The sequence below is a fragment of the Myotis daubentonii genome, chromosome 3 (assembly GCF_963259705.1).
Source record: "Myotis daubentonii chromosome 3, mMyoDau2.1, whole genome shotgun sequence".
Lineage (NCBI taxonomy): Eukaryota > Metazoa > Chordata > Mammalia > Chiroptera > Vespertilionidae > Myotis > Myotis daubentonii.
In genome coordinates this window covers 127,796,634-127,820,140 of record NC_081842.1, presented here as the reverse complement: position 1 = coordinate 127,820,140, position 23,507 = coordinate 127,796,634, and the positions used below count along the sequence as shown (strand labels likewise).

The following is a 23,507-nucleotide window of genomic DNA, read 5'->3' as shown; positions in this document are numbered from 1 at the left end:
GTGAAAATATACAGGCAAACAGACATACAAAAAGGTTGTACTTGTGAATGTTTCTAGACAATTCCTCCCTGACATTGATTAATGTGAGTTTTTGTCAATTCTGCTAATTAATGCTTTAAAATGTATGCTTTTTATTCATTTCTATTACTTTTTGTGATATTTTAAATGTTTTCATATTTTTATTAAGCCTTTGTACTTTTTCCTTTAAACTGGCAATTCTTTTTTTTTTTTTTTTTTTTTTTTTTTTTTTTTTTTTTTTTTTTTTTTGACAGTCTTTTTTTTTTTTATTGCTTAAAGTATTACAAAGGGTATTACATATGTGTCCTTTATTTCCCCCTGCCCTTGACAGTCCCCTAGCCTCCCCTATCCCCCAGTGTCTTATGTCCGTTGGTTATGCTTATATGCATGCATACAAGTCCTTTGGTTGATCTCTTACCCCCCTCCCTCCTTTTTTTTTTAATCTTTATTGTTTTTTTTTTTTTTTTTTTTTTTTTTTTTTTTTTTTTTTTTGATAGTCACACTTTTTTTTTTTTTATTGCTTAAAGTATTACAAAGGGTATTACATATGTATCCATTTTATCCCCCCGCCCTAGACAGTCCCCTAGCCTCCCCTATCACCCAGTGTCTTATGTCCATTGGTTATGCTTATATGCATGCATACAAGTCCTTTAGTTGATCTCTTACCCCACTACCTCCTGCCCCCCAACCCTCCCCGGCCTTCCCGCTGCAGTTTGACAATCTGTTTGAGGCAGCTCTGCCTCTGTATCTATTATTGTTCAAAAGTTTATAATGGTCTCTATTGTCCATGAATGAGTGAGATCATGTGGTATTTTTCCTTTATTGACTGGCTTATTTCACTTAGCATAATGCTCTCCAGTTCCATCCATGAAGTTGCAAATGGTAAGAGTTCCTTCCTTTTTACAGCAGCATAGTATTCCATCGTGTAGATGTACCACAGTTTTCTAATCCATTCATCTACTGATGGGCACTTAGGCTGTTTCCAGATCTTAGCTATGGTGAATTGTGCTGCTATGAACATAGGGGTGCATATATCCTTTCTGATTGGTGTTTCTGGTTTCTTGGGATATATTCCTAGAAGTGGGATCACAGGGTCAAATGGGAGTTCCATTTTCAGTTTTTTAAGGAAACTCCATACTGTCTTCCATAGTGGCTGCACCAGTCTGCATTCCCACCAGCAGTGCACAAGTGTTCCTTTTTCTCCACAACCTCTCCAGCACTTGTCGTTTGTTGATTTGTTGATGATAGCCTAAACTGGCAATTCTTGATTTTACTATTGTATTGATGATTGTTTTGTAACTAGGTCACCCATCACATATATTACATATACCAAAATTATTTGGTCATTTGCATTTCATCCTTTCTTATGGTGCTTAATAAAAAAAATAATCACTGAAATAAATTTAACACTAAGCAAAAACTGTGATATAAACAAGTGAAAGAATATACTGTGGTCATGGATTGGTAAAATCAACATCATTAAAATGTCCATACTACCCAACACAAACTATAGATTCAATGCAATCCTTATTAAAATACCAATAGCATATTTCACAGATCTGGAACAAATATTCCAAAAATTTATGTGAAATAAAAAAAAGACCCCGAATAGCTGCAGAAATCTTAAAGAAAAACAAAGTTGGAAGAATCACAATACCAGATTTTAGGTTATACTACAAAGCCACCTTAAACAAAACAGCCTAGTACTGGCACAAGAACAGGCCTGTAGATCGATGGAACAGAACACAGAACCCATAAATTGACCCAAGCCATTACACTCAATTAATATTTGACAACAGAGGCAAGAGCAAACAGTGGAGTCAAGACAGTCTCTTCAATAAATGGTGTTGGGAAAATTGGACAGATACATGCAAAAAAAAATGAAACTAGACAACCAACTTACACCATACACAAAAATAAACTCAAAATGGATAAAAGACTTAAATTTAAATGTAACTCTTGAAACCATAAAAATCCTAGAAGAAACCATAGGCAGCAAAATCTCAGATATCTCTCGTAGCAATATGTTTACTGATATATCTCCAAGGGCAAAGCAAACTACAGAGTAAATAAATAAATGGGACTACACCAAAATAAAAAGCTTCTGCACAGCAAAAGAAGCCATCAACAAAACGAAAAGAGAGCCCACTGTATGGGAGAACATATTTGGCAATGATACATCTGATAAAGGGTTAATATCCAAAATATATAAGGAACTCATACAACTTAACAAAAGGAAGACAAACAAACCAATTAAAAAATTGGCAAAGGATCTAAATAGATACTCCTCCAAAATGGACATACAACCAAAAGACAAATGAAAAAATGCTCAAAGTCACTGATCATCAGAGAGATGCACATTAAAACGACAAAAAGATATCACCTCACACCTGTGAGAATGGCTACCGTCAACAAATCAACAAATGACAAGTACAGGCAAGGATGTGGAGAAAAGCGAACCCTAGTGCACTGCTGCTGGGAATGTAGACTGGTGCAGCCATTATGGAGTTTCCGCAAAAAAATTAAATCTAGAACTGCCATTTGACCCAATGATCATCCCACTTCTAAGAACATATCCTAAGAAACCCAAAACACCAATCAGAAAGAATGTATGCACTCCTCTGTTCATAGGAGCACAATTTACAATAGCTAAGATCTGGAAACAGCCCAAGTGTCCATCAGCAGAAGAGTGGATAAAAAAACTGGTAGAACCAGTTTTTGTTCCATGGTAGAACATTTATACCATGGAATACTATGCAGCAGTAAAAATGAAGAATCTCTTACCCTTTGAGACAGCATGGAGGGACCTAGAGAGTATCAGACTAAGAGAAATAAGTCTATCAGAGAAAGACAGGTATCACATGATCTCACTCATAATGTAGAATCTAAGTAACAAAATAAACTGATGAACAGAGTGGATCCAGAGACATGGAAGAATGGAACAGAGTGTAGAATCTGGGAGGGAAGGTGGGGGAGGGTGGGTGGGTGGATGGCAAATAATCAACCAAGAACTTTGTATGCGTATATGCATGGCCCATAGCCAGACAATGGGGCAGTGAGGGACTGGGGCAGGGGAGGGAGGGTGAAGGGAGGTGGTGGAGGGCTGGAGGGAGTCAATGGGGAAAAAAGGGGACATATGTAATACTTTCAACAATAAAGAATGATTTAAAATACATATATATATAAATAAATTTTTAAAAAATTGTGGCACCTTCCTGGATAGTAGATAATTTCTTTAATGGCTAGACTGAAAATATATGCAAAATATTTCTGATACTTCTGTTTTAAGAACCTGTTGCTTGAGCTATAGGAAGATTGCACACCATACTAGAAATGCTTGTGGTTCCTGCTCTTCAGCAGCTGCGTGATCCTTATATCCCTAAAGCTTGGAGGCTGGACACAGCTAAAACCAGCCCCTGCATAGGGAAGCAGACAAAGCAGTGGGGACCATGCCAGTCCCTGCCTGCCCTGCTGCTAGCAGGCAGAAGGGGCTGCATTTAGCATTCTCCTTAGGGGCACTTAGCATCAGAGAGCAAAAAATCACTATTGCATCACTCTGACAATTTCCTTAGCTGCAATATTCAAGCTGTAAATTGCCTCCAGTGCTATGGCACATAGTATTCAGCAATTCCTCTTCCCTTTTTTAAAAAATATATTTTATTGATTTTCCACAGAGAGGAAGGGAGAGAGATAGAGAGTTAGAAACATCGATGAGAGAGAGACATCGATCAGCCACCTCCTGCACATCCCCCACTGGGGACATGCCCGCAACCCAGGTACATGCCCTTGACCGGAATCGAGCCCGGGACCCTTCAGTCCGCAGGCCGACGCTCTATCCACTGAGCCAAACCGGCTTCGGCTCCTCTTCCCTTTTTTTTTTAAAAAAAAAAAATATTTTTATTGATTTTTAGAGATTGAGGAAGGAAGGGAAAGGGAGAGAGAGAGACACTGATTGGCTGCCCCACTGCACGCCCCCTACCAGGGATGGAGCCCACAGCAAAGGCATGTGCCCTGACCAGGAATCGGAACCAGCAACCTCTGGTGCACAGGACAACGCCCAACAACCTGAGCCACACTGGCCAGGGCAGCAGTTCCTCTTCCCTTTGAAAAGAAGGGGGAAAAGCACCAGATTTTAAAACATCTACAAAAGTGCCAGCTTATAAAGCGATTTCCAAAAGGATTAATATGCCATGTATCTACAGAGTAACCAAGCAACACAGAAACATTCTCTTTTAACATAAAAAGACTAACCAAAATTAAAAAGAGCACTTTTGAAAGTGAAAGCCATATTTGATAAAATCTCAGATTTCTTGAGATCTGCACCTGTGAGCTACATAGGCAGTACAAGGAACCAGATGTTTGCCAGTGCTTGCTAACAAACTCCTTCCTGCTGCAAGATGGCATGTCTCTCAACATGACAACCTAAGGAGGTACGAAAGTGACAAAGGAAATATGTGATCTGTTCTCCATGGAGAGCCTGTCTGGCTCTCCTTCAACCGAACACAGAACTCTTAGTGCACATCTTTCTAGAAAAGGGATTACATCTCAGGGGTTGCAAGCCAAGCCCAGAAAGACAGGAAGGGTAGATTTCATCATTTCATCAGTGTCAGGACAAACAGCTACAATTTTTCAAACACTGTTTATATAGAGTTTATTATATACCAGTTTAGGGTCCCTGAACGTGTACTCCTCATATTTTGGTAAATGGAAATTCATTTCACAAAAATGGTTCAAATGCTCCTCAGCAACATGTTCAAAACACAAGGAGCAGAAGAACTGAAAAAGAGAAGGGAAGACAGTTCAGGGGTGGGAGGATCCATAGTTTCACATAATAGCAGAAAGAAGCTGCAACAAACACTTTGGTCAAAAATGGCAGTCTCTTCCTTGTAATTATTCCTGAAAAAAAAGCAGTGATTGGCAGGTAAGGAAAGAAAAATTGAATCAATTATAAATTAATTGGTGAAGAGAATAAACCGCAAAAGTAAATGCCAACCAGTTTCAAGCAGAAAAAATGTATATGCTTTATCCTCACCCTTTTCTGAATAATTTCACAGCCCTGTACAATAGGAGCTGCTGTCACTGCAGAACCAGGCTCAGCCGGAACGTCCTTGGTGAGACCAGCTTCCTGCCAGCTATTCCCTACGGCCCCGCAGTAATGAGACTTTCACCAACCTGGACATTCTGCTCTGTCCTCCCAGGTGGCTGGCAGGAAACCCTGGTTAAGATTCTGGATGACAGCTGCTTTCAATCCTAGATATTCATAACGTAATAGAAACTCATAATGAAAAGTCTATAAGAAAAGCATAACTCGCTACTTGTGTAATCTTGGGTGTAAAGAAAGCTGTAAAAAATCTTTGAGCATCTCTTAAATGATGATGTAAAAATAACCCTGTCTTCATAAGTCCAAGACTTGTCTTTACTGTACAAAGCAGGGTAAGTACAGGAAGTCATGAAAGATAGGCTGTATGCAACATTATCCTGTACATTAGAACTATATTAGTTTAAATGATCACTGGGTCTTTAAAATACACAATCCTATATAATAAAAGGCTAACGTGCAAATTGTCCCCTATACCGGGAGTTTGACCGGAAGTTCGACCAGGGGGCCCAGGCAGCCGACCAACCACCCACACTCCCTCCCCCCAGCCGAACTCCACCCATGCACGAATTTGTACACTGGGCCTCTAGTAGAACATAAAAAGAAACACTTTCTCAAGAGAAAATAAATAACAGATTAGACAGAAAACTAAACTTTCACATTTTATGACAAATTACATGCTGCATTCAATCCTTATGGTTATATCATCAGTACCCCCATAATAAACACTTTTAATTTTTCCCTTGAAAATGTACAGGTGCTTTAAATAAATAAAGAGTAGGGAATAAAGGGGACATATATAATACTTTAAACAATAAGAATTATTTTTTAAATATAAATTAGCCGGTACAGAATAGTCATAGGGATGTACCAGTCAAGTACAACATAGGAAACATGGTTAATTATATATATATATATATATATATATATATATATATATATATATATATATATATATATATAACCCTAATATGCAAATAGACCAAATGGCGGAACAACAAAACAACCAAACAACGGGTTGCTATGACGTGCGCTGACCACCAGGGGGCGCATGCGGAACATGGTGGGTGTCGGCAGCAGGAGGCAGAGCGCGGAACATAGCAGGCGACAACCACAGCGGGATGGTGGAGCACGTGAGTGGGGGCGCCAGACCAAGGCGGGGAGCCAGTCACTGCCATCAGGGTGAGCCTCTGGTGGTTACTGAAAATTCTTTTCTCCCGTGTGCCGTGGTCCCGCCTGGCGCTTGCACTTGCTGCCGGCGCTGGCCCTGTTCGCATCTACTGCCAGCACCAGAACCACTGCTCGCACCCAATTGCTCAGCGCTGTCAGCAGGTGTTAGCAGTGGCTGCAGGGCCCGAACGCCCCTAAGGGCATCTCCACCTCCTCCTGCTCCTGAGGGATGATCCCGGCAGCAGCCGCCACTCGCATCTGCTGACTACACCAGCCCCGCTCGCACCTGCCACTGGTGCCAGCTCCAATCACTCCATGCAGTCAGCGGGTGCAAGTGGGCCAGTGTCACCAGCATATGAGAACAGCAGCAGTGCGAGCAGGGCTGCCAGTAGATAGGGCAGTGATGGCGAACCTTTTGAGCTCGGCATGTCAGCATTTTGAAAAACCCTAACTTAACTCTGGTGCCGTGTCATATATAGAAATTTTTTGATATTTGCAACCATAGTAAAACAAAGACTTATATTTTTGATATTTATTTTCTATATTTAAACGCCATTTAACAAAGAAAAATCAACCAAAAAACTGAGTTCATGTGTCACCTCTGACACGCGTGTCATAGGTTCGCCATCACTGAGATAGGGGAACAGGAGCCACGGCAGGAGGGGCTGGGCGGGGGTGCGGAGGATGGACCGAGACCTGCCCCTGTGCCCACAGTAGCCTCATGGTCCACAGTTCCCTTCAAGGTGCATGAATTCATGTACTGGGCCCCTAGTCTATATATATAAAAGCCAAGCGACTGGAACAACGGAACAACTGAAACGACTGGTCACTATGACACACACTGAGGCCGCCCCCCTCACCAGCTCCCCCATCAGGGGCAGGGCTGTCCAACCTCCCATGGTCCCTCACCCCCCCCCCCAGCTGCCCCAGCCCTGATCGGGCCCCGATCAGGGGTGGGGTAGGCAGCCAACCTCCCGCAACCCCTTCCACCTGCCAGCCTGGACCCGAACAGCCCCCATTGGGGCAGGCCAGCTGGACCCCACCCATTCACCAATTCTTACACTGGGCCTCTAGTCTATATATATAAAGAGCCAGGGTCCGTAACAACCAAAACAACAGAAGGCTTGACTGAATGCCAGGCGGGGGGGTGGGCACTGCGAGGCGGGCACGGCAAGGTTGTTAGCCTCTGAACAGGGAGGCCCGTTGCCTCAGCGGTTGACTCCAGCAGGACCTGGGCACTCCTCTCTGTGGACCAGAGGCCCTTTTCCTGATACCATGTTCCCAGGATCTCTCAGACCCATTTGTGGAAGCCAGGAAACACTGCGTGTGGTCATCCCACCCTGGGGACTCCCAGGGCTGACAGCAATGGTGGGCTTCTGTGGGGTCCATTCTGTTATGTGATCCAGAGTCGCTACATCCTAATGTTGACTCTGGCAGGACTTGGGCTGGTCCTCTGCCTATCTGAGGTGCCACTCCCTATACCAAAGCCCCCTGAGTCTCTGAGACCCGGATGCAGAAATTGCCTGTTGTGGTCATCCCGCCCTGGGTGGGATGATTCTGTTCTAGGGTCCAGGGTCCCTCCCTCGTCCCTCATGTTCCTCAGGGAGCCCTGGCAGGCCCTTGGATCCTCCCTCTGTTGACCCATGGCCGGACTCCTCAGATCAGCTGTGGGCAAACTACGGCCCGCGGGCCGGATCTGGCCCGTTTGAAATGAATAAAACTAAAAAAAAAAAAGACCGTACCCTTTTATGTAATGATGTTTACTTTGAATTTATATTAGTTCACACAAACACTCCATCCATGCTTTTGTTCCGGCCCTCCGGTCCAGTTTAAGAACCCATTGTGGCCCTCGAGTTAAAAAGTCTGCCCACCCCTGACTCAGATGAAGGCCTCACTGCCCTGAGTCCTCCGCAGGAAGTCAGTGTGCATCACATCAGGTACCAAGCCCAGCAATCCCAAAGCCTGCTGGCAGGGGCTGAGATGGATTCCGTAGGGTCCTTTAGCCCTCCCTCTGATCCATACTTAGACAGGGCCTGGGCCTCCTGTCCTCTATGAACCTGAGTCTGCAGTCCTCAGACCAAGGGTCTGACTACCCGAGTTCCCTGAGGAGGTGGGGTGGGGGGAGGTGCAGTTTTCAACATACAAACAGAGCCCAACTTCGGGAATTTAAATCCCTGCCTCATTCACCTTATACTGTTAAATCCCAAATCTAGATACTATACCTACTATGATCACCCCTAAGATTTTAAACAAAGCTAAGATAACCAGCTGAGCAACTCTATTCATTAAAGATAGCCTAAAGGCAATGGTTTCAACCTTGAAAACAGCAAGTTGGGAAGAGCTACATGGACAGTGGAAGGGGGGTGAGATGGAAAATTTCTCTGGTAGTAGCCAGGAAGTGAATGGTTTTCAAGGTGCATAAGAGCAACCTGTGCTAGGGAAGCAGGATGATTCACATCTCCACAGAGACAGTCATATTACCTTGAAAAGATTTTAGGTAAATCTTATGAAAACTAATGGTGAAGGATGAGAAAGAACAATGAACCACCGAAATGGGTGGCCTAGGGAAACATTTAAAGGAAGCATCATCTCCCTACCATGTGACCCATCAGAATTGAACGTGGGGTCAATAAGTTTGAGAAGGCTTAGGAGTGCTAAAGAAACTCCCCCTTTTTCTTACCAAAGCATCTTGGCCTCATGGAAGTGTCAGGATGGTGCTTTATGATGTCTAAATTTCTCTCCCAGAGCTACCATTAGCTGGAGGAGAGGCTTCCTGATTAATTAAAACCTAGGGGTGTGGCCCCTCATTGTCCTAGAGAAAAGCATATGTTCAGGAGGCCTGGGGTAGGGCCCTAGGGAATTTTGACATGGTGAAGATGACCAGGAAACTACAAACTCCTAGCACAATTATGTTACAAACCCCATTCACAAAAGAAGGTAAAGGAGGAAGAAGCCCTGTTAACCCAGGTCCAGTGTCCAGGATGAAAGGACCACACCCAAACTTCTCCTCCTCTTCTTTAGTGGCATATCCCCAAGACTCCCTAGTCTTGCCTGGCAGATTCCACCCTCAACCCATATTTTTTCTCATGAAGACATTTTTCCCTTTCATCCCAGCCATTTCCCCACAAACCAATGTCCTTCTGCGCTCACTCTGTTGTCCTTCCAGACTTCCATGGGGATGAAAAGATGTCTTTAAGGGAGTTCAAGGAAAGGAGCCTTTCCAAAAATTCCTACCCCTTCAAGTAAACCTACAAAAGCTATAAAGCCAACAATATGTGGCCATTATCACAGGCCAAATGAGGAACTGAATAAAAATGATCCAGAAAAAGACCAAGACAATGTAGAAAAATTCACCACCTCGAGTGATAACTTGGGCAGCCAGTAACTTCAGAGCATGGCCAAAGACCTCAGATCTATGAAGTCTCTGAAGTCTGGCCCCCAAGAAATGCTGACAGTGAGGAAGCCAAATTTTACACCTACAGTGATGATCAAAATAAAATTGATAAGTGGTTCACTTCCAGTGTAAACATAATTTTCAGACAATTTTTATTAAATTTATTGGGATAATATCTATACTAATAAAAGGGTAATATGCTAATTAGACCGGGAGAACTTCCGGGAGACCTTCCAGATATCCTTTCGGACGTAGCTATGGTGGTGGAGCCAAGGCAGAGGCGGTTAGGGGCGATCAGGCCAGGAGGGGAGGGCAGTTGGGGTGATCAGGCTGTCGGGGAGGGGGGGTCGCAGTTGGGGGTGAGCAGGCTGGCAGACAGAGTGGTTAGGGGAAATCAGGCAGGTGAGCAGTTAGGAGCCAGCAGTCCCAGATTGCAAGAGGGATTCCAGATTGGAGAGAGTGCAGGCCAGGCTCAGGGACACCCCCCCCCTGCTGCCCCCGTGCATGAATTTTGTGCACCGGGCTGGCCACTTGTATTATAATAACTATGTATGGTGTTAGATGGTACGGGATTTATTGAGATGATCACTTTGTAAGTTATATAAATGTCCAATCACTGGGTTATGCACCTGAAATTATATTGTACCTCAACTCTAATTGAAAAATAAAAACAGTATTTTAAAAATTTAATGACACTATAGTGGCTCCCAATAGAAAAGTTTAAAGTAAAACAATAATTTTTGGTAGGTTTTAGAGAAGATGGAAGCCATCACTTATAAAATAGTAGAAATAATCCACAAAAATCCAAATTAATAACACAGAAGCTTAGTCAGATGAAGAGAAATACAGACAAAAAAAATCGAACTCCCATCATTACCTCTGGAAGCATTTCTACAACTTTCTTTGGACACAAGTTTTTCTCTTGAAAATATCAGAATAAAAAAAAAAAAAAAAAACAGAGGAAGACAAATCCTGCTTGGGCAGACACTGAGAGGGGTTCAGTGCCATAAGTCATGTCTCCAGCAGCCCCACGGAATGAGGGCTGTCACCACGACCAGCCTGGTCCCTCTCAGCAAGAAGAATCCTCAGTGACGTTTAGCTACTTCTATGCTCCATCAAATCCAAAAGGAAAAAAAGGAAAAATAAATAAAGACCAGAGACACATGTTAAGGCTTTAGTTCCTCAATTAAGCACACAGAGCACGCACCTAAGCGGTTACAAGATGTTATATGACCAAAAAAAAAACAACTTTACTTGCCACCTGGCAAAACCAGTGCTATTTAAAGAGGGCGTGCTCTATCCTTCACAATCTCACCCCTGGGTGTAACTATTGTTCAGTGAGCTAGATAATCAATTTTCATATGCATAGGTAAACATGCATTTGTTCTTATAGGTTATATGCTATACTTTTATAGCCCCAATTTTAAATACCAAATCATTTGCAAATCATTTTACAAATCTTTGAAACAATTTAGACTATATTACATTAAATAAAAAGAACACGTAATTTATTTCACCACTTTCTTATCGAACATTTCCATGTAGATTTATATTTTTCCATATGATTATTTGATGATTTCTCTTGCTTACAAGACTGCAAACCCTATCTTTATTTCTGGTTATTATTCTCATTCCATAAAGGTACCAAAACCATACCAGGTAAACTATAGCTTCTGGTGAATGAATGAGGAAACTATCCTTTGATTTTGGCTCAAATCATCCTCATCCACAGAATATTTGTAACTCCCTTGCAGGCAAAAGAGAAAAAATCTATTTCTTAAGCACCGGTATATGTCAACCACTGTGCTAGCCATATTCAAGAAGAAAGTCTATGTCCAAAAGGGTTGTACCTCAACCAAAAGTACATACCAAAAACCTACCATGAAGTTTTCAATCAAGGTACCTTCCAGAACTCTCCAGTAACCTCACCAAGCAGTCTGACTCTGGTAAAAGCTCTAGTCCCACTCTAAATTCCATCTGTGTTCCCTATGCCTGGGGACGGTCTGAGAGGACATAAGTCTACAGTACATTGCTGCTCAGGGGATCTACCACGGTGGGTGGTATCTGGGCAGGGAGATGTGAGCCAATAGCTCAGGAGTGGTGCACTAAAGTGAGTTCTAAGTAGCTTTGATTTTATCAAAGAAGGGGGTTAGCAGAACTTTGTGACATGTGCAAAAACAGGGGAAAATAAAAACGTAAAATCCATGCATGATAAGTCATTAGCCCATTCTGGAGAAAGGAAGTAGAAAGTAGGATTCTGATACTTTCTTGTTTTGTGAATAAATATGTTGTACTATCCTCATAGGTACCTGCTGACCGCTCATCGAGAGAGAGAGGCGGGCTGATCGGCAGCTGCCACGGAGGCTGCAGATCAGACCCTACTTCTCTCTCCTGGCCTTGCCAGCAGCCTGGGGCGGCTGCTGATCAGCCCCGCCTCTCTGACCAGGCCCGAAGATAGGTCCAGAGATGCTAACTGGCATAGAAACTGACCAATCAGAACCAAATCCAGGTGAACTGTGAGGAGCCACTGGTTGCCTAGGAGGCGGAGCTTTTGACACTGACTGGCATAGAAACTGACCAATCAGAACTTAATCTGGGTGAACTGCGAAGGCAGAACCTAAGGTGGGGACTGAGGAGGGGTTTTAAGGAAAACAGCTGTTTGGTGTAAGGTGTAAGAAAGTGGTTCAATTTTTTAATGACCAGTTTGGCAGTATAGTGCATGTGGCTGGCTATCAGTCCAGATATAGGGATTATATATTTTTGTCTTCCAAGAGCATCACCTCCTGCTGAAAAAGGCTTCCCCCCTACCACTTAAGCAATCCTATCCTATATAATCTATCCATACTAATAAAAGGGTAATATGCTAATTAGACCAGACATCCTTCCGGACAAAGCTGGGGCCAGAGGAAAGCCCGGGTCCCGGGTGCCTGCCTGTACCCAGAGGGAAGCCCGGGTCCTGGGTGCTGGAGGAAAGCCAGTGCTGGCAGCTGGGGGAAGGAAGGCCTACTCTTGCATGAATTTTTGTGCATTGGGGAGAGAAACCAAGATGGTGGCATAGGTAAACACCGGAGTTTGCTGCCTCGAACAACCACTTCAAAAATACAACTAAAAGATGGAATGGACATCATCCAGAACCACAGGAAGGCTGGGTGAGTTGAAGTTCTACAACTAAGAGGAAAGAGAAGAACATACCAAGACTCAGAGGATATGCAGTGCTGAAGTAAAATACTACGGTGCGGAGTGCATGCGAAGCGGGCTGGCAGCTGAGGGCGCGGTTGTCGTTTTCAATCCGGAGGGAGTCTCAGGCTCTGAGCTCCAGTTCCGGGCAAGTCTCTAGGGACCCAGACTCATACGGGAGAAGCAGGACTGTCTGGCATCGCTCAGAACCCTAGGGCAGCTTTCTCTCCATAGGGCTTGCAGTGATTACTGGGACACTGAGAAGCAGAGCCTCTGAGGGCAAGACTGAGAGAAGCCATAATTGCTCACCCCACCCTGTTGATCCTGTGGGACCCGCCCCGCCCAAGCCCTGCAGGGAGACTTTTGCTGGATAGCCTCAGGCAAAGGCTAGATTAGCACCTCCCTAGAGATCCAGGAGCCAGGAAGCCCAGAGGTCAGAGTGGGACCATCCAGTTTGCAGCTCTGTGGAACCATAAAAGACACACTCAGCGGGCAGACTCAGTGAGCACCAGAGCCCCATCGAAGCAAGTCTAGCCCCAGAGGGGTGTCTCCAGCACAGAAGTTCTCCCACTGCAGACACAGCTGATTCTCACAGCCAATTGGCCTGGAGGTCAATTCCTCACAGTGATAACTACAACAATCAAGGCTTAACTACAACAAGACTGTGCACAAAGCCCACAAGGGGGTGCACCAAGAGTGTCTACCTCAGGTAATTGGGACACTTAGCACAGAAAGGCACTCTATCGACACAGCGAAGCATAAAAAATGCCGAGACAAAGAAACAGGACACAAACGACAGAATTGGAGGAAAGCAAACCGTTGGATATAGAGTTCAAAACCACACTTTTAAGGTCTTTAAAGAACTGTCTAGAAGCCGCCGATAAATTTAATAAGGCCCTCGAAAAGACTGGTGAGACCGCCGATAAATGTAGTGAAATCTTCAAGAAGACTGGTGAGACCGACAATAAATGTAGTGAGATCCTCAAGAAATCTAATGAGACCCTCGATGTTGTGATAAAGAACCAACTAGAAATTAAGCATACACTGAGTGAAATAAAGAATATTATGCAGACTCCCAACAGCAGACCAGAGGGTCGCAAGAATCAAGGCAAAGATTTGAAATACGAAGAAGCAAAAAACACCCAACCGAAAAAGCAAAATGAAAAAAAAAATCCAAAAATACGAAGATAGTGTAAGGAACCTCTGGGACAGCTTCAAGCATACCAACATCAGAATTATAGTGGTGCCAGAAGATGAGAGAGAGCAAGATATTGAAAACCTATTTGAAGAAATAATGACAGAAAACTTCCCCCACCTGGTGAAAGAAATAGACTTACAGGTTCAGGAAGCTCAGAGAACCCCAAACAAAAGGAATCCAAAGAGGACCACACCAAGACACATCATCATTAAAATGCCAAGAGCAAAAGACAAAGAGAGAATCCTAAAAGCAGCAAGAGAAAGAAACTCAGTTACCTACAAGGGAATACCCATACGACTGTCAGCTGATTTCTCAACAGAAACTTTGCAGGCCAGAAGGGAGTGGCAAGAAATATTCAAAGTGATGAATACCAAGAACCTACAACCAAGACTACTTTATCCAGCAAAGCTATCATTCAGAACTGAAGGCCAGATAAAGAGCTTCACAGATAAGAAAAAGCTAAAGGAGTTCATCACCACCAAACCAGTATTATATGAAATGCTGAAAGGTATCCTTTAAGAAGAGGAAGAAGAAGAAAAAGGTACAGATACAAATTATGAACAACAAATACACATCTATCAACAAGTGAATCTAAAAATCAAGTGAATAAATAATCTGATGAACAGTATGAACTGGTGATTGTAATAGAATCAGGGACATAGAAAGGGAATGGACTGACTATTCTTTGGGGGGGGAAGGGGTGTGGGGGTGAGGAAAGAGATTGGACAATAATCGTGCACCTATGGATGAGGACAGTGGGTGGGGAGTGAGGGTGGAGGGTGGGGTGGGAACTGGGTGGAGGGGAGTTACGGTGGGAAAAAAGAGTAACTAATGTAATAATCTGAACAATAAAGATTTAATTAAAAAAAATTTTGTGCATTGGGCCTCTATTCTATACTAAAAGGGTATAATAAAAGTGTAATATGCTAATTAGACCAGATCAACCAGCCATCTTCCTGATGTCCAACTTCCTATCGAACAAAGCCATGGTGGTGGGGGCCAAGGCAGAGGCAGTTAGGGGCAGTCAGGCCAGCAGAGGAGGGCAGCTGGGAGCAAGATCAGGCCGGCAGGGGAGGGCCCCCGGGGGCAACCAGGCCGGCAGGGGAGGGCAGTTGGGGGCAAGATCAGGCCGGCAGGGGAGGGCAGTTAGGGGCAGTCAGGCCAGCAGGGAAGGGCAGCTGGGGGCAAGATCAGGCAGGCAGGGGAGGGCAGTTAGGGGCAGTCAGGCCAGCAGGGGAGGGCAGCTGGGGGCAAGATCAGGCAGGCAGGGGAGGGACCTTGGGGGCAAGATCAGGCCTGCAGGTGAGGTCATTTGGGGGCAAGATCAGGCCAGCAGGGGAGGGCAGTTGGAGGCAAGATCAGGCCAGCAGGGGAGGGCAGTTAGGGGTGATCAGGCAGGCAGGCAGAGGCAGTTAGGGGCAATCAGGCAGGCAGCTGAGCAGTTAGGAGCCAGCGGTTCCAAACTGCAAGAGGGATGTCCGACTGTCGGTTTAGGCCCGATCCCTGTGTGATTGGGCCTAAACCAGCAGTCAAACACCCCCCAGGGAGTCCCCAATTGGAGAGGGTGCACGCTGGGCAAGGGAACCCCCTCCCCATGCATGAATTTCGTGCACCGGGCCACTAGTAAATAAATATGCAAACAAACAAAGAAAGATACTGTAAGACATCTACTTTCCTGAGATGCCATGAGAAGGAGAATCAAAGTATCCCAGCCAACAGCTAGCACAAAGACACCAGACAAGGTGAGACAAGCCAACTTCTAGCCCAGCTTAGCTGCCATCTAAAATCAGCGCATGAATAACAGCCAGCATATGTATAACAGAAGGACTGCTCAATCAACCCACAGAGTGATGGGAAATAACAAATTACTTTCCTTCACAACATACATTTTTTGAGTACCTCTATTTTTTGAACCATAATTCAGACCTTTTTTTAAAAGATGGTAACTAGGGTTCCTTCCAGTCTTTTTTAAAAAAAATTTTTTAATATTTTTATTGATTTTCAGAGAGGAAGGGAGCGGGAAAGTAAGATAGAAACATCAATGATGACAGAGAATCATTGATCGACTGCCTCCTGCATGCCTTCTACTGGGGATTGAGTCTGCAACCTGGGCATGTGCCCTTGACCAGTATTGAACCCGGGAACCCTCAGTCCTCAGGCCCACGCTCTATCCACTGAGTCAAACTGGCTAAAGTAAATACATTTTTATTGATTTCAGAAAGGAAGGGAGAAGAAGAAAGAGAAACATCAATGATGAGAATCATTAATTGGCTGCCTCCGGCACACCTCCTACTGGTGATCAAGGCAGCAATCCGGCGTGTGCACTGACCAGGAATCGAACCATGACCTCATGGTTCGTAGGTCACTGCTCAATCACTGAGCCACACCAGTGCGGCCATAATTCACATCTTTAAGCATCAGAGAAAGTATCTAATTACACTGTATTAATGACTTTAGGAAAATGCTATAGCACTTCCTATAGCACAGCTCTAATAACTTCTATGGATTAGTCACTGCGTGTGAAGGATTTAGAGGGCAAAAGAGAAGAGGGAAAGGTGGTAGCTGGAGGTTCTGACATCAACCAGATTTATTTTAGAGATAGGATGACTTTCAAAAGTTAAGCTATTTATATGAAAGATTTCTATATGGATGAAAAATTATTCTGGAGTATACACTAAACACAGATGACATCTACCTAATGGGGATGAAGTAGATATAACAAAGCTTAGTATAAAATTTTGCTCTCTATGCAATGCTCTCACCTCACCAACCTTGCACTGTCCTAACTTTGTCTCCTGCAAGACACAGAGGCCAGGGATCCCTTATAAGACGGAAATATAAATACATATAAGAACATGGAACCTCAACACTCAATTTCTACTCACACTGTTTCCTTCCCTCTGCTCATGTCCTAGTCCCACCTTAAAGGTGACTTTTACAAATGTCAAGAACACATCAAGCCCAATGCATTATCCTACATGATCTTTTAAGATCTTTTTTATACAGGATTTTAAAAGAACATGAACACCATGAAAAATACAAATCATATAACTTATTGAAATTAACACTAATGTCAGGAGAATAATGGGACAATGGTCATTTTGTACAGGTGACCCAAAAGCAGAAGAAACTATTTTCCCCCTTTGGAACCTAAGAGTAGGTCAGATCCTCTATGAAAGACCAGCACTCACCCACAACTCTGACATTTCCTATACAGATGAAGTTTCAAGAGACCAAAATCAATTTCCCAGACTCTCCTATCTTTATCAAGAATTGTTATTTTCTCTCAACCACTATTCCATCTATAAAAAATGGCTCTTGACTTTAATATCCACGCCTGTCTCTGTGTTGGCTTAAAAGGACAGAAGAATGCAAAGACATGAGAGAAGGAAGGAGAAAATGCTTTCTAGCCATAGCATAAAGCTGGCACTTTGGAAAGCTAAGGGCTTACAATACCCAGTACAGAACAGAGGAGCAGTGGGTTAAACTGAAGATCAGTTAACTGGTCAACTGCTTTCACTATCCATTCACGGATCTTCCCATCATCAACGTACCAGCAGCTGCCCTCCTCCAGCCTGCCTCTAGCTATGCTGACCTCAGGGAGAACAGCATGTCGTCAGGGAGAATAGTGCTCATGAGACCAGCCAGGTAGCATCCAAGCCACTTGGGAGCTGACATGGTATTTCCCAGCGTGTACTCTGAACACTAGTTTCTCAAGATGTACAAATGGGAAAGTTTCCCAAACCTTCTGGAAAACAGTGGACTTTACCCTCTCTAAAGATTCACTATGGATATCTGTACTTTCGGATCCAATTGACTTTGGGGCCTATTTATCACATGGCATTTATTAATATCCAAGCATCTTGTGTTCTGAAGCACATCTTCTAGAAAGCACTGAGTTTCCGCATTTGAAGTCATCTCAATTAGTGTCTATGTTCTAGGCAACCCAGGAAAGTGGGTAAAGCATGCAGGTTCATTTCCCACTCAGGGCACATACAAAATCAATGAATGCAAAAATGAATGGAACAACAAATTGATCTCTCGATCTCTCTCTCTCTTTCCCCTCTCTATCAAATCAATCAAGCAATAATTATTTTTTTTTTAAATCAAAAGCTCTGCAAAATGGTACACTCTGAAAAGTGATACATTACATGGTTGGTTGTCTCATCTCTTATATGACTTAACTAGGGGCCCGGTGCACGAAATTCGTGCACTGGGTGTGTGTTTGGGGGGGGGGGAGTGTCCCTCAGCCCAGCCTGCCCCCTCTCACATACTGGGAGCCCTCAGGCGTTGACCCCCATCACCCTCCAATCGCAGGATCGGCCCCTTGCCCAGGCCTGACGCCTCTGACAGAGGTGTCAGGCCTGGGCAGGGAACCCTCATTTCCCCCCATCACTGGTTCTGCCCCCAGCCCAGGCCTGATGCCTCTGGCCCAGGCATCTGGCCTGGGCAGGGGACCCCCAGACCCCTCCGATTGCTGGCTCTGCCCCTTGCCCAGGCCTGATGCCTCAGCCAGAGGCGTAGACCCCCATCACCCTCTGATCACCTGATTGGCCCCTTGCCCAGGCCTGATGCCTCCGCCAGAGGTGTCAGGCTTGGACAGGGGACCCCCATCTCCCCCCGATCACTGGCTCTGGCCCCCGCCCAGGCCTGAGGCCTCTGGCCCAGGAATCATGCCTGGGCAGGGGACCCCCATCTCCCTCTGATCGCTTGCTCCACCCCCCGCCCAAGCCTGACGCCTCTGACCCAGGCTTCAGGCCTGGGCAAGGGGACCATCTTATCCCCCCAATCCCCGGCTCAGCCCCCCGCCCAGGCCTGATGCCTCGGCCAGAGGAGTTGACCCTCATCACCCTCTGATCACCAATCACCGGGTCGGCCCCTTGACCAGGCCTGAGGCCTCCGGCAGAGGTGTCAGGCCTGGGCAGGGGACCCCCAGCTCCCCACGGTTGCAGGCTCCGCCCCTGCCCAGGCCTAATGCCTCTGGCTGAGGCGTCCAGCCCGGGCAGCGGGGACCCGCAGCTGCAGCGGCCCCGCGATCGTGGGCTCCTCTTTAGGCCCAGGCAAGGGACCCCTAGCTCCCGGGACTGCCAGCTTCGACCGTGTCCAGCTCCCATCGCTGGCTCCACCCCTACTTCCTGCTATCACTGGCCAGGGCGGCAAAGGCGCCTGATTCTCCAATCATGGCTGGGGGGCTCTTAGCTCCCCCCTGGGTTTCTGATCACTGTCAGTAGCAGGAGGCTTCTTCCTGCCTTCCCTTTCGCCTCCCTGCATTGTGCCTACATATGCAAATTAACCGCCATCTTGTTGGCAGTTAACTGCCAATCTTAGTTGGCAGTTAACTGCCAATCTTAGTTGGCAGTTATTTTGCATATAGCCCTGATTAGCCAATGAAAAGGGTATCGTCGTACGCCAATTACCATTTTTCTCTTTTATTAGTGTAGATTATCCATTTAAGAGACACAGTATAGCCGAAACCGGTTTGGCTCAGTGGATAGAGTGTCAGCCTGCGGACTGAGAGGTCCCGGGTTCGATTCCGGTCAGGGGCACGTACCTGGGTTGCGGGCACATTCCCGGTGGGGGATGTGCAAGAGGCAGCTGATCGATGTTTCTCTCTCATCGATGTTTCTAACTCTCTCTATCTCTCTCCCTTCCTCTCTGTGAAAAATCAATAAAATATATTTAAAAAAAAAAAAAAAAAAAAAGAGACACAGTATAACCAACCTCAAAAAGATACCAAAAAACAAGTTACGAGAGGCCACAGTACTGAGCTAGGGAGGTCGCAGAGCACTGAGGTTGAGAGCACAGCTTAGGACACAAGCTCTGCCAATCACCCGGTCTCTGATGTCAACAAGCTACTTAACTTCCTTCAGCATTCATTTCCCAATACGCTAAATAGGCATTTTAGCTAAAATAAATTGTAATGATATTGTCTCTAGACAATAATAAATGCTATTGTTATTTGTTGTGTTAATATCATTGTTATACTATCTGCTCAAGGAAATAAGTCCTATATTCTCTAAAACAAATATATATTTGAATTATTCAAATTACTTTTTTTCTTTTTTTTTTTTGGAAGTAAGTGTAGAGCCCAGAGTTGGCTTGGCATTTGGGGACTATGAGTGGATATACTGCATTTCTGATCAAGTGGAGCACTTACAAGGACATAAAAATTATTTAAGTTTTGGTTTGCTGACATGGCATCCCTGGGGAGGAGCGGCCTAGAAATTTATTTTAACAGTATGTATTGAACACTTAGCCTGTGATGGACTTTGTTTCCAGAGAATTATTCAAATTATTAATCACCTCTCACAATCTATCATTAAAAGTAACTCAGAAAACGATATTAAATGCTTACCCATTAAAATGTTATTTCTTTATATGTATTGAATCATCTCTCCTCCCCATGAACACAGAAGAGGGAGAAGAGTAGTGGGGCTGAGGGAGGGAGATGGTGGGGAGGACGAGGGGGGGAGCCAAGAAGGGGGCTCCAGGAAAACAGTCCAGTCTCTGAAGTTTCATCACGTGCAGGTGAAGGGATGACCTCTCCTCTTATTACCCAGGGGTTCCTGACAATCCCATAAACTGAAGCTTCAGTTATTCTGGTCATATGCTTTTTTTATTATTATTATTAAGGTATTACATTTGTGTCCTTATCTCCCCATTGCCCCCCAACCCCCTCACTCATGCCCTCACCCCCCTGTTGTCTGTGTCCATTGATTAGGCCCATATGCATGCATACAAGTCCTTTGGTTGATCTCTCCCCCTTACCCCCACCCTTCCCTACCTTCTCTCTGAGGTTTGATGGTCTGAAAGATGCTTCTCTGTCTCTGGATCTGTTTTTGTTCATCAGTTTATGTTGTTTGTTATTTTCATAAATGAGTGAGATCATATACTTTTGAATGTGATGAAGGTGTCAGAGAGCTTCTTAATTTAAACCCCATGGAAAGACCCATAGCAGTCTCTACTCGATCTTCCACTGAACAAAGTCCTGTGAGCTGGCCAGGCCACGCACATACAACTGAGAGGAATTAGATCTACCTGAGGCTTCACCACCATTACTGGTATTGTGGGTACAGGAGGAGACCACAGGGCCATGGTAGAGGGCTGTGCTTGGATGGTAATGTTTGTCTCCAGGCCAGATAAGGGATTTTTAATAACTTTGCTGTTCTACTGGCCTTCCACCCTGACTCCTTCGTGGTCCTCATGCCACTGATTTTCTGTGTTAAGAGAACAAAGTAAAGGTGGGAATGGCAATACTCCACAAGTTGGGTTGACAGAGACCTTAGACTGTCTCTCAGGATGGGAAAGGACTGCAATTGTTGGTGGGATTAGTTGTAGGTAGGAATTCATGGTGACAGTGTAGCCCTCCAGCTGGGGTGCTTGCAACCCTCAAGCCAATAGGTGGTAGTGACTTTGTCAAGCATCAGTCCATTAATGAGTCATGGCTCTCTTCTCACTTGTAGCCCAGGCACAGCATTGACTCAGTCTATTGAGGGTCTTGATAGTCAGGGAGTGGCTATATGTCAGGTTTCAGTTTCTTTTCAGGGTCCACGTTTATCCATGGGTCCTTCATGGTTTCCTCTAAAATGCACTTCTCACTAGGGTTGGGGATAGGGAATTTCTTAAGCAGGTTTTCACTCTCTATGGATATGAGGAAAGAAACATTGTTTATTCTGCATTCGTCTTCCTCAAAAGGCAGAGATCAGGTAACCATCATAAAAAAAGGAACTCCAAGGCCCCATAAATCCACCAAGGGTCCAACGTAATTATGGCTCTGGAACAGTCCCAGGGTACAGTAGATCGGGTTCTGCAACAGAAGGTATTCCTTTTACTGACAATGGTGAATTCATTCCTGAAGCCAAAGTCTGCAACACTGACATTAAGGTCAACATCAAAAAGTTCTCTGGCTTTGGGTCTCTGTGGACAATACCCTCTGATGGCGGTACTACACAGCAGAAACTATCTGGTGGAATTTGCCACAAGCCTCTTTCTCATTCATGTAGCTATTGTCCTGGAGGTCTCTCTTCCACTAGCATACACCATGATCAGAGTGTTTCCTGGGTCTAGATCATCTCAAATAGTTTCACAATATTAGGGTAATGCGATTCAAGGTCTATGTGCTTTGGACTTCAAGGAATAGTCCCTGGAAGCTTGAAAAGCTATACTGCTCTTACTAAATACCTTCACAGTGACCTGTGTCCCAGTCATAATGTACCCAGCCATCACGTGGTGAAGCTGCCCTGGCCAATAATCTTGAGGAGCCAGAAATTGTCAATATGGGTCTCCTCCTCAGTAGAGATGGCCATAGGCCCAAGCAGCACAGTGACCTGCTAATAACACTAATTTTTTTTAAAAAATTTTTGTTTTAAATATATTTTATTGATTTTTTTTTTACAGAGAGGAAGGGAGAGGGTTCGAGAGTTAGAAACATCGATGAGCGAGAAACATCGATCAGCTGCCTCCTGCACTCCCCCCACTGGGGATGTGCCCGCAGCCAAGGTGCATGCCCTTGACCGGAATCGAAACTGGGACCCTTGAGTGTGCAGGCCGATGCTCTATCCACTGAGCCAAACCAGCTAGGGCTAATTTTTTAAATTATATGATAAAAATATAAAGAAGAAAAAAATTTAAAATAGGAAAAGGGGAAAAATGGGTCTCAGAATAAAACTGCCAAAAAACTACTCAAAAATAAAAAATGAGAAAAACAGAAAAAATAAGATAATGATAAAATAAAGAAAAACATAAAAATAAATAAAAAAAGAATGAGGACAAAATAAAGTAAAAGAATAAAGTAAAAGGAGAAAATTTAAATTAGTAAAAAATAAGAAAAAACAGTAAGGGAAAAAATAACAAACAAGAAAGACAAAAAGCCAACTGTGGTCAAAGTCCCTTAAGTCACCAAAAATCAAGCTTCCTCAATAATAGGACCAAACACTGGGGACTCAGCCAGGGACTTATACTGGTGCTTGGAATTCCCATTCCTAATGAGGTCAAAGCAAGAAGTACACCAATCATGGCTGGGGTTTTTCTCACTTTTTTGTTTCAAGAACACATTATTACTTTTATAGGGGAAGGGAAATACTTGGAAAAAACTTTTTATTTATGTGCGTGATAGCAATCTATATTTACCTTATTAAAATTTAAAACACAGAGGATGCCTCGGTGGCCTTTTCATTTCTAGTTTGAAAAACTGTAATTTTTTTTTTTTTTTTTTTTGCTTTTTAAGAGCTCATAATGTCTACACAATATAACCAATTCCTTTTTCTTTCAGCTCTGTCTCAAAATGATGCCAAAGTTAACTGGGCGAATGATACTATAACAAAAATGTTCTGTTGCATAACATATAGGAAGGTGCATTATTACCATCTATGAACTCAAGGAGAGATGGCTTTCATCAGATTTTCATTTCTTTTTTGCAGTTTTGCCCAGAGTCTTTGAAGAAGATTCCTCTC

The 23,507-nt window shown here is 44.2% G+C and overlaps 1 protein-coding gene across 8 annotated transcripts in view; it reads right to left on the bottom strand.

The window, feature by feature from the left end:
• The window catches only part of FARS2 (phenylalanyl-tRNA synthetase 2, mitochondrial), a 591,973-nt gene that overhangs the window by 487,481 nt on the left and 80,985 nt on the right, over positions 1 to 23,507 (bottom strand). The window lies entirely within an intron of this gene.